At 38.9% G+C, this 8,719-nt stretch overlaps 1 protein-coding gene across 4 annotated transcripts in view; it reads left to right on the top strand.

Annotated features, from left to right (window-relative positions):
- Positions 1-8,719, top strand: part of Ank3 (ankyrin 3, node of Ranvier (ankyrin G)) — a 292,644-nt gene that overhangs the window by 91,877 nt on the left and 192,048 nt on the right. The gene's annotated exons all lie outside the window — the stretch shown is intronic.

Below are 8,719 nucleotides of genomic sequence, written 5' to 3'. Positions count from 1 at the left end.
CCAGCCCTCCTATTTGCTTTTTAAAAGATTTTCCACATGACTATATAGTTTCTTGTCCTCTCTCTTTCTTTTTATTATCTCTAGTGTCAGGCCAGTAAGATTCCTATTCTATATCTTATCTGAGAAACATGTAAGTGGACTTAAGATTTTCAAATCAATCTGTCTGATTTTACTAGTAAACTGTCTTAATTTTAAAATATATTCTTACAGTTTTCTGACATGCTTTTTCAATAATAACTTATTTAGTAGCACATGTAAAGAGCCAGGTCTGTTATTGAACACCTGGAATCCTATCACTGGGGCCAGAAGATTACAAGTTTAAAGCCAACCTGGTCTATAAAGCAAAAACCCTGTCACAAAACCAAAACAAAGCAGAGCTCTGTGGCTGGGAGTGAGGGCTCCGTGTTAGCATGCTTGCCCGCCATGGAGGAGAACCTGTATTTAGTCTCCAACAGTATGGCGGGGGGCGGAGGGGGGCAGGACTTTTTGAGCAAAGATTTTGCTGAAGGAAGTGGTGCTGTGGCTCAAGCTGTAGAGTGCTGGCCTTGAGCTGAAGAGCGCAGGGACAGCGGCCCAGGTCCAAAGTTCAAGTCCCACAACCAAAAAAAAAAAAAGACTTTGCTAACATCTTTTAAGACACACTGACTTGGTGGGCACCAGTGGTTCACACATATAATCCTAGCTGTTCAGGAGTCAAAGATTTGAGATTTATGTTTTGGAGTCACCCTGGCAGGAAAGTCTATGAGACTCTTACCACCAGTTAGTCATCAAAAAGCTGGAAGTGGAGCTGGGCTCATGTGATAGAGTACCAGCCTTGGGTGAAAATCTAAGGGACACTGCCCAGGCTCTAGTTCAAGCCTCAGTACTAGCACACACACAAAAATAGGTTCTCTAATTATACACACATTGTATAAGTATGTGCTATTACTGTATGTCAACAATGAAAATGGAAAGAGCAATAGTATTTTGACGTGTTGGCTTAAAAAAATCATAGGATTTTTCCCTGTAGGCCCCAGAACAGGTAGACATTTTCCATACCCACAGTTCCTATGAGGGCCCCAGCTGTACCAGCTGGCCCACACACTTTAGGATGCGGAATTCAAGAGCTCTTCCTCTCACAGCTAACGCCTCCTCTCCCTCTGCTGCTGGGAGCCTCACCCTTCAATTCCCCCAGGCCTTTAATTATCTGACCAGGAAGCTGAAGTCCAGTGTATAGTAATTTCCTGGCTGCCTCTCTTCACAGAGAGAAATTCTTGCACTGCAAGAAAATACTTTTGTTCACAATATTAAATCTATCCACGCTAAAATTTGAGGCATTTATTTGCTGATTTAAAAAAAAACTGGAGAAAATGTTCATCGACTCAAGTAAATACTTATTTTCTCCTTCTACCTAGACCAAATTTAGCTTATCACTGTTTTAGTTGCTATATTTAAAATGTGAATAATTCCCTGGTAAATATTTTAGGATTCAAGCCAGTACCTCCTACATAATAAGGATCCGTAAGCATGAAGGCCTGACATGCTTGTTCTGATTCATAACACACCAAAAAAAAGTGGAAAAACCCCAAACATTTGACATATTTTATGTAATCCATTGTCTATAATACCATAAGCCATTACTGAGTGTTTGCTATATGACAAACAGCAGTGTCTTAGTACTATAAAGTATATATTTTTAAGATACTTTGAAGTTTGCTGTGTAACAATTTCGTATTTGTTTTGACTACCAAATTTGAACTACCTAATACTATTTCACTTCGGTTTCACAAAACAAAGCTCTCTGTTGCTTTTTTAGCCCTGTCCACATGTGAGGAGCAAATCATATTTAGATACAGTATTGTGTGGAATAGGACACCTGGAAGAACATGCATGGGACTTTGCAGAAAGGGAGATTGGATCTGTAGCAATTGGAAATCCAACTTAGCCTCTAGTCTGGGAGTAGAGAGTATTTAAGGCATGCTTGTTTTACCAGTTTAAACTGTAACGCTGTGTTCTGGCATTATAAAGTTCAGAAAAGAATATTAGATCCATGGGACCTAAATTCTGTGTTTCACAATCTCCACACTTGGCATCTATAATGAAAAAGATGATACAGTGGCTTTTACTTACCTCAAGAAAATAAGATGTGTTTCAGGGCTGGAGGCATGACTTAAGTGGTAGAGCACCAGCCATGAGCAAGATATGAAGATGTGCACACAATTTGCAAAAGCACTAATTTTCCCTTATAATATTAAATATTTGTGTATTTAAAAAGAAAAATTCTCAAGATTGTTCCATGTTCTGAGTTGCTGGGCACTGAGAATCCACAGACAGGATTTGTTTTTCTGAAGTAGCTTGTTACCCATTGTCCCAAGAGATAATTTAAAACATGCCCAAACACTGCCAAGTTTTCCAGCAAGCCTGGTAATGAATGTACCTGTCAACCATACTTCTCAGAATTCATTTCCTCTTCTGTGGTTATTTTCTTTTTCTGCAGTTATTTCTGTGGTTACATGTATGCATCTTTACATTTCAGAATAACCAAGAATAAAGGTTTTGTTCAGTTAACATGCCCTGTTAGTACAGCCTTATCCTTAGGCAAGTATGACAAAAATGATATTGTCCTAAAAATCGTTCCATTTATTTATTTGTTTTTATGTTGGGGCTGAGGCTTGAACTCAGGCCCTACGAACTGTTCTTTAGCTTTTTTGTTCAAGGCTGGCCACTTGAACCAAAGCTTGGCTCCAACTCTAGCTTTTGGATTCCTGGGCTGACTTCCAACCTTGATTCTCAGATCTCAGCCTCCTGAGTAGTAGGATTATGGATGTGAGCCACCAGTGCCCAGCTAATCCTTGAATGAAAAAAAAGAGAGAGAGAGAGAGAATCGTTCATTTTGCTTTAACTTTTACAAATATCTTGGAAAAATACTGTACCTCTTTTTAGTGTTAGCTAACCTGGCCACCATAGAACTTTTATTAACAAGTTTCCCACTTTTGCTTATTTAGGTAATGAACTACTTACTTAGCATTAGCAGTGAGTATGAGCTTTTACATATTGCAGTATCCTGTTGTTGCTATTGTTTTTATGCCTGTCCTGAGTCTTGAACTCAGGGCCTTGGCACTATCCCTGAGGTTTATTTTACTTAAGACGAGCACTTTACCACATAAGCCACATTCTACCTCCAGATTTTTGTTAATTGGAGATAAGAGTCTCATGGACTTTCCCACTTAGGCTGGTTTCAAACCTTGGTCCTCAGATCTCACACTGCTGAGTGGCTAGGATTGTGGACCACTACCACCGCCAGGCATGTCCTGGAGTTCCTAAAGCAAAAGGAAACTTGTTGTTATCACTTCCTAACACACTAGTCTCTGTCCCATGACAGTGATTCTGTGTCCACAGTATACTTTCATAGAGTGAGGAACAAACATTTTAAGTTAAAATGGTTTACAGTGCCCCCTACAGACCACATCAAGACAAAATTTTGCTATATTGACCTGGTATTCTAAGACATAAACTCTCTTCCTCTGCTGTCTGTGATTTTATGTCTCATGAGGGCCAAGCTCTGTAACACCCTCAGAAAAATCTAGGCAAGCTCAAATCCTGATCCTGAGCAGTATCAGTTTTATGTTGGAGAATATGAAAATACTTACCCTCTCATGGCATCTACTTCCCCCCCCCCCGCATTGGGGAAAATACCTTTATTTTAGTTCACATCAGTCTAGGAGCATGCTTATAGTGCGGAAGGTCTGTGCTCTAGATGAGAGATGACATCTCCAGAGCCTAGAGTCTCTCTGTCCACCTGATATAAGCCAGATTGCAGTCAACTCATGAGATAACAGTAGGGTTTATCAGCACCCAGCATGGCAAATCTCTTGAAAACACTGCCTTTATGGGAACACAAACCTGGCCATACCCTATGTTTTTTAGCTGGTGCCCACCTCCCCTCTGTTTAAAGAGAAAGATGGGAATATTTTGCCTTTCAGCCTGAGAGCAGCCACCGCACAGAGGACCCAGCAGGTTGGAAATGTGTAGCCACAGGGGGCTTTCTGACAAAAGTCCCAGTGCAAAGATGCTAACCATGCCTCCACATGTGTTAGGTTGTGGTGACCTCATTTCAGAGATGGGCAAAGTTGCTTCTACCCTAATCCTAGCAAACAAAGGCAGCCTTGTAGCAATGGGGGTGGGGGACATCTGTGGTAGAGATCTTTATTTCAGTTGGCTTTGGTAATGATGATCACAAATACAGATTGCCTTTAGAAGCATTTTCCCGACTAGTTAAATTATCTTGTCCTTCTCTTCTAACTTTACGGATAGTAAAAATACTGTTTTATAGAAGCTAAAATAACCTCAGGTTGTCCCTAACGATAACTATTCCAAGTTGTTGGGTGTTTTTTTTTATCAAATATTTGGCATGTAAAACACATATGCACAAAAATTTCCTTTAAGATGTACATATCCACCCAAACATATACATTTTTTTAAAAGCTGCCTATTAAGAATGTAAAAGAGTTTAAAAAAGAAATGCCATTGTTCCAAAGGTCTTAAGAGTTTTTATTGACGGGCAACAGATTGGAGCATGAATGTCACAGTTGTTTTCGATTGTGCAATTGGTCACATTCTTTTGAAATTGGTGGGAAATTAGATCACTGCGCGAGATAACTATAAAATATCAGTACACAATATTTTGCTCTAAGATATCTGGGCATTATGCAGCTGGTGCCTCCCAGAGAACAAGTGAGGATTCAGCTCATGCACGGAGCCCAAACTGCCCCTCTGCATCTCACTCTGAAGTCGTAAACATTTGATAGTGTGACCCTCAATTCACTTGACCTGTTTCTGCTGCAGATTATCTTATTCCAAGTAAACACCAGTCTTGGATTTTGAAGAGAGGTCCAGAGTAGCTCTATTGACTTCAAAACGAATTGGCATCTGAAATCGCTAATTAAAGTTTCCAGGGATATTGGTAATAAAGCCACCCTTCTCTTTTAGAAGATGGAAATTGGGAATAATTTCACAATTTGTGTTACCTTACTCACCAAATATTACTACTATTAAAAATAACTCATTCTGGGTGCTAGTGGCTCATGCCCTAATCCTAGCTACTCAGGAGGCTGAGATATTATGATCATGGTTTGAAGCCAGCTTGAGCAGAAAAGTCCATGAAATTCATATCAAAAAGCTTGAAGTGGAGCTGTGGCCCAAATGGTAAAGCACAAGCCTGGAGCAGAAAAAGGTAAAGGACAGCACCCGGACCCTGAGTTCAAGCCTAGTACCAGCACAAAAAAACAACAACAACAACAACAAAAACACTAGATTGATCAGCATCTAAGCAGAATAGACTAAACACTGTAAGCATCTAGAGAAAAGCAATCAAAATCTAAAGGTTATCAGAAGTAGGGAAGAAATTCTAGTTCAAAATTTGAAAACATTCATTTTTCACTGTCCTGAAAAAGTCACACTCTACAGATGATTTCCTCTGTTAAATGGAGCCTTGGGAACAGCACCTACTTGTGATAGTTTGACAGGGTCTACATACTATAAACTGGAGAGCTTAAAAGAACATGAATTTATTCTCCTACAGGGCTAGAAGGCCAAAATCAAGGTGTCATCAGAATCACATTTTTCCCAAAACGGTTAGAGGAGCTGCTGTCCTTGTCCCTTCCCTTGTCAGTGTCAGAATAACTCTAGACGGATTCTGTCCTCACATTATGTTCTCCCTCTCTCCCCTCTTTCGTGTGTGTGTGTGTGTGTGTGTGTGTGTGTGTGTGTGTGTGTGTGTGTGTGTGTGTCCATTTTCGGTCGTTGTAGGGATACCAAAAATTGGATTAAGGGCCTATTCTAATTCAGAGTGATAACAAAGATGTCTACAAAGATCCTACTTCCTAAGGAGATCACATTGTGAGGTCCCAAATGGATTTTGGGGATAGACAATTTAATCCACTATACTGAGCACTATTAGTCATAGAACTATTATAATGATTGACTAAAAGGCTTATTGAATGTATATTGCGGTATGTCATAACATAGCTAAGTTAATCTCAGCACTTGCAATGGTTTCTAACATGTAGTCAGAGATATGAAGCTTTAGATATTAGATTGGCATTCAGAAAGTACCTGTTCTTTCTGCCCAGTGTTCTGTGAAATAAATTCTGCACCGTAGTGTTGCTAGATTAATTTATAATAACACTTTATCCTTGAAGCTATTTCCTTGAAAACATGAATGACTCATATTTATTTCCTGTCTAGTAAAATGGCAAAGTAAACACGATTAAAAGAGTGAAAAAAGAAAATTTCATTTTCCAAATTCTTCATCAGATTTGGTCACTAAGAGAAAAACAATGCTAACCAGCCTGTCTGTATCTACATTGGTACCCATTAGCTCCTTAGGCAATGTTCTTCTTGTAACTCTCCATGGGGTAGGCTCAGCTCTGTACCTGATTTCGTTCTATAGTAATTCATCAACAGCCATCTTTACATATACTGTATCTAGATCAATTCTCCAAAGGGGCATTGTTTTGATGGAATGCTGGAGATCAGAAACAGACTTACCAATTGGTTTGCCAATCTATCTGCATTCAGATAAACCGTGGTTCCAGTTTGAATCTGGGTCCTTTCCCAACTAGTATCAGGCAATACTATATTCCTCAAGGATGCTGACAGTCCAAAGAGTTCCTTGACCACAAAGGTCAGCAATGGATGCTCTCCAGTGTTCCTGCTGCTAAACTAGGGTACTGTAGATGATGTATATCAGATGCATTTCAGATGCATTTTCAACTTGAAGTATTTTCAGATTAACGTACTCTTGTACGTTAAGTCATACATATTCTACAGGGCAGTCTTCACTTGTCTCTTTTTCCTCTTCTCTCTTTCCTCTCCCATTTCCTCCTTATTCTTCAAAGTGTAATATGGATGTTTGTTATTGCTTTGGGATGGAGAATAGGTTGGTGTACAACAGGGCTGAGAAAAGTGTCCTGCCTGTTAATATTCCAAGGCAGTTAATTAGCTAGCTCAGATATTTATTTAATACCAACATTACTGGGTGAAAATAATATAGTGATGATATCCACCAGAGTTTTTGTTCTTAATCATTCAAACAAAAGTGATTAATTACAAACCAAGAGCAGGTTTAGCACTTCTGCGCTACATGAAATTGTATGAAAAGTACATAGATTCGATGTGCACATGAATATATAGTTCTTTCCTGGTATGTATAGGGAATTGTCTTCAGGATCACCAGCACCACCCCCTCCAATCTCCCACAGACACCTAAACCTCTTATATGAAAGAAGAAATGATGAAAGAAGAAAAGTCAGAAACAGGTGCTGGTGGTTCATATTCAGGAGACTGAGGATGGCAGTTCAAAACCAACCTGAGTAGAAAAGTCTGTGAGACTCATCTCTATTAACTAGCAAAAAGCCAGAAGTGGAGGTTTAGCTTAAGTGGCAGAATACCACCCTTGTGTAAAAAAGCCAAGTGAGAGCATAAGGCCCTGAGTTTAAGTTCCAGTTCTAAAAGAAAAGGAGCAAATTATTCATAACTTTCATCACTCTTAAAAGAATCCCAAACTTAAATAGGGAGAGAGCCACTGAATTAGAAGTGTTGTCTTATATTGGTTATATTCGTTTTGCTTGAGAAGTTTAAAGAAGATTCTCAGGGAACTGTATATGGATCAGCTCCAAGGCCTTTTGTTCCCACTTGACCTATCCCACCTTTTTAGCTGCTGTTTTTATACACCAAAAGTCAGGATTTGGGCTGCTTCACTTGCAGTTGTTTTCTCTGGCAGTTGAAATATCCAGGCAGACTGATGTCATTTGTTCCCAGAGCAGTGTCAGGGCCCTTCTGGGCAAATTTACTGATAAGTCACTAAGCAAGCACAGAGATGATATTTTATGGTACAATGAGCCATCCTTGCATAGCTAATTGATTTCTAGCTGAACTTGTAAACCTCAATCTATGTTATCAAAAAGTAGACCTCTTTAAAAACTACAATTTTTCTTTGTTCCTGGGAACTTGAAGTGAAAGTTCTTTTGTATGAGACTTTATCTTTTGCAGTTTCCTTTTTTTCTGATCTAATGAAACAATTGGTATATTTAGCTCAAATTCTAATTGTATTTTTAATTTTCTTTTTGGTCAGTACTAAGGATAGAAGTTGCTTGCTAGGCAAGTTGAATCATGCCTCCAGCCCTTTTTTTAGTTTGTGTTTCAGATTAGGTCTTCCTCTTTTACCCCAGGTCAGCCACTGACCTTTACTTCCCCAGTAGCTGGAACCCTATATATGGACCACCAAGTCTGACTGTTTTTTTCTTTAAGGTAAAATCTCATTAACTTTTGTCCAGGATGTTCTTAACTGGTGATCTTTCTGTTGCTTTTAATTCCCAAGTAATTGAGATTTTACACATGTACTATCACATCTGGCCCCTGTTTTAGTAATATCTATGTGTATTCCCAGATTCTTAATTCTGTGATTTAATTATAGCTGGTACCTATGAGTGTGTGTGTGTGTGTGTGTGTGTGTGTGTGTGTGTGTGTGTGTGAAAGAGAGAGAGAGAGAAAGAGAGAGGAGAGAGCAGATTCTCAATATAAATAACTGCTATTTCAACTACTGGCGTTAATAAAACTTCTTACATTGTTCCAGACAAGAATTTGATTACTAGTTCACAAAAAAAATAAAATAAATAAATAAAAAGAATTTGATTACTAGTTATTTCCATCCAAAATGTTTGTTTTTTATTTCGTCATT

The sequence above is a fragment of the Dipodomys ordii genome, unplaced genomic scaffold (genome assembly GCF_000151885.1).
Source record: "Dipodomys ordii isolate 6190 unplaced genomic scaffold, Dord_2.0 Scaffold34, whole genome shotgun sequence".
Taxonomy (NCBI): domain Eukaryota; kingdom Metazoa; phylum Chordata; class Mammalia; order Rodentia; family Heteromyidae; genus Dipodomys; species Dipodomys ordii.
The sequence above is the reverse complement of the archived record's forward strand: the minus strand, read 5'-3'. Positions and strand labels throughout refer to the sequence as shown.